Raw genomic sequence first — 3,638 nt, 5'->3', positions numbered from 1 at the left:
ATCACTTTCCCCACGTTGACCGTTACCTTAATAACCACCCTGTCAGACTCAGGGTGATTAATGGGATAGTGGCTAGCTTTCTCCAGGTCTCTGCTGAGGTAGACGCCGCGGCCGAGCATCCCGTCTGCAGACTGCCTAAAACCTGTGGCCAGGATGGACTGAGCATTCTGCCTGGTGGTGCCGTGGTACATGATGTAATTTCCATCACTAACTGGCTCAGAGAGGCCCAGTCGACTGACCCCATAGGGCAGATCAAAGTCATCTTCAGCCCACTGGTAGTCTCTCATTTTGGTGTCAGTCTCACTGTAGGAAAGAGGATTGTTAGTGTAAAGAATTCAGAAATATTCTGTGTGAAGAAACTAAACATCACTGCAAATACAATACAAAGGGGTGGTGATGGCGCAATGGATAAGAGACTATGCCTTTGGTGTGAGAGACCCGGGTTCAATCCACCATTGTGTCCCTGAGCAAGACGTTTAACCCCTAATTGCGCCTAAGAGGCATGCGACCTCTGACATGTATAGCAATTGTAAGTCGCTTTGGATAAAAGCGTCAGCTAAATGAATAAATGTAAAGTAAATACAACAATACAGGTATGAGACAAGAAAATTAGGAAATGTGTTTAGCCTAGCTTAGCACAAAGACAGAAAGGAGCATAAGGACCTTTAGGCTTTGGGAGGAAATTTCATAAAGGTGTGTCCATCTTTCACTTCGTGCACCTTTTCTATGACTTTCATTTACATCAAGAGAGGAAGTATTTGTTAAGGTGTGGTCAACACAGCAGTCATGTTTTGTTTTCAGTGATTTTAGGCCCTCATAGGCAGATGTGAGTGTTGCACTTATGGGTCTTTCCTTCCTCATTAGGGCACAAATGTATGTTTTTACTGCTGCGTACCTGCAAGAAAAAGGAACAATTATAATTGTACACCTCATGCACAGTGGCAGATGAGCTGCACAACGGTGAAGATACTTAAATATATCACAATACTTAACAAGTTTGGCAACTGAAAGCACCTCTCAGAACCTCATTCCTGCCATATTTGCTCAGGTTTCACTTAAAACAGCTTGTAACTGCAGTATATTTACACCTGGTATATATCCTGTAAATGTGGACATTGTGACTCTAAAGCTCATGCTCACTTCCCTCCTCCGTTGTAGACATTTGAAAAAACAAGGAGATGAACGAGGATATCATTTTTACTATTTTACACTTATCTAGTGTCTGAGTCCAACTGAAAGCTAAAACGGACAGTAACCTCCCGTGAAATGGACACTGTGGTTAACTGTGTAGTTAACTGGTGTGGACAGATTATGAGACAGTGTGCTCCTGGGCACAGATACATGCAACGAACCCAGACAGAAAAGAGATACAGAACAACCATATAAACAAAAACAGAAAGCTGGTGCGGAAACTGTGTCAGAGGTATGACGTTATATGAGAATAATGCTCAGCCTCCGTCCAATCAGATTTAAACTATAATCAGGAATGCGATTCTCACAGAGAATTATGTAAAATCCCCTCTCACCAACTCTCACCTGATTCCTGTGTCGGTGAAGCCCTGAAATCCACACAGAAAGCCAGGTCAACTGTAGCAAACGTTTATGAACTGAGAAGGAAAGAGGCTGCAAGACCTGCCTCCCTGCAAGAGCTCACTGTGCATGAACATGTGTTTTGGAGGGAGGTCTGAACGGACTGGGTGGGATTTAATCCAGCTGTGTGTTATTAGTTTCTCCAACGTTGCCTTCCCCTGCTTTAATGTTTAGGTAGACCTTTGTGACCACAGTTGGTAAAAATGGAGCTGGTTTCATGTATTTTAAACACTGTTGGGAAAGTCAAGAGTACATCATATTTTATGAGTGTTGCTTTTGAATTGTTGTGGAGTAAAAAGTGCAACTGACTGAAAATACTTAAGTAAAGGGAAAGCATCTTAAATTTGTACTTAGTCTAATACTAAATGTATTTATTTGAATTGTAAATGGCTGCATTCATATAGTGCTTTTTTCCAAGAGGCTTTATTATTTTGCCTTTCATTCACAAACACACGCAGAGAGACACACTACAACATGTGGACAAGAAGAGATCAGCTGTACTTCCTGAGACGACTTGCACCACTGTGTAAAAAAACGCATGTTGTGATTTTTTGGAGGTTCCAAGGAAATGTTATCTCTTTTACCTTGACATGTTAAACTTTTATCTAGACACTATAAATAGTTTGAAAGATTTCTGGGGGTAGAAAACTGTTCAAAGTGAGTCCTGTGAATCCAGACGGGAAATGGTTTAGAAGGTGCCTTTTGAGTTTTTTAAATGTGGCAGCAGACGTCTCAGATATGGAGGACCGATCCTGACACATTCAGAAATAAATACAGAAATAAATAAATGCTCAATAAATAAATAAGCATCCGATTAAATACACAAAAGTAATAGAGTATGGTATTTATTTCTGCCTGTCCTTTTTACATTTCTGTATGCATTTCTGCCTCATTATGCAAATGAGGAGGGGCTGCGTCTCAAGGGGTCATCTTCTCTCCTATTGGTGGACCAGTCAGACAGGAGAGCTCCTACTCTGCCTGCAGACATCAACGAGCTGCTTCTCACGCAGTCAGATGGCTTTCTTCCGTGCGCTGAGGTGTTTAGCAGCTCTGTTTGAAGACACTACCAGCCATGTCTTCCTTCTCTTTTCACGTGGACGCTCTGACAGACAGTGTTTTCAATTAGCGACTTATACGGACACAGAACTGCAGGAAAGTGAGCTGTTGTTTCTGAGAGCCACATCAGTTAGCCGCAATCTGGAGTGCACTCCTATTCGAGTATTTACGGTAAATGCTCCCACACGGAGCAGCTCGTTGCTCTGCTGTTATCAGCTGCTGTTTCAACAAAAACGCCATTCAGGGTGAAAATTCAACCGTGGTGTTGTGTCGGGAGATGCAGTGACTTCACCAGCGGTGAGTATTATGAATAATACATGTAATCTCTTAAACTATGAGGAGAGTAAAAGTCCGTTAGCCGCTAGGCTAATTTATGTAGTGCTAACATCATATAGGCTAAAGCTCTTAAGCTAGTGGTGGTGACTAACAAATAAACTAATCTTAACAGTTACCATTAAGAAGAATTTTATGCTTCTGTGATTGCTATTAAGCCGTGTTTTATGTGTGGTGGTGAAGTCAATTTAAAGTTAACTTTACTGCACTTAACCAGTCGAAATTATTTAATGAAGGCTAACGTTAGTTACTGTACTTCTATGTCTTACACAGAAAACACAGGAGGAGGCATGCGGAGAAGATAACCATATTCTTCAGAGGAAAAGAAGAAGGAGGAGAAAGAGAGCAACAAATAACCCCCAAACAATAAAATAAATTCCTTTTATATTTCCCTGCCTTGTTGTTTATGTGTACATACAGAGGAAGAATGTGAGAACAGCACACATTTCATCGTTACTGTGTGTTAGAGCATGGGAGAACAGTGGATACTTTTAATACAGCCCACACCCCTAATACTGTGTAACTATAACAAGTAGAGAACAGAAGAAAAAGATGTTCTTTCTTTACAACTGTCTGCATAGCTTATTCATATTGTGTAATGAATGAAAATAAATAGGCCTACTAGGATCCTCTCTACTTTGACATTTAAGATTAGCTTG

This window comes from Micropterus dolomieu, linkage group LG02 (genome assembly GCF_021292245.1).
Source record: "Micropterus dolomieu isolate WLL.071019.BEF.003 ecotype Adirondacks linkage group LG02, ASM2129224v1, whole genome shotgun sequence".
Classification (NCBI taxonomy): domain Eukaryota; kingdom Metazoa; phylum Chordata; class Actinopteri; order Centrarchiformes; family Centrarchidae; genus Micropterus; species Micropterus dolomieu.
This window is presented reverse-complemented; position numbering follows the sequence as displayed.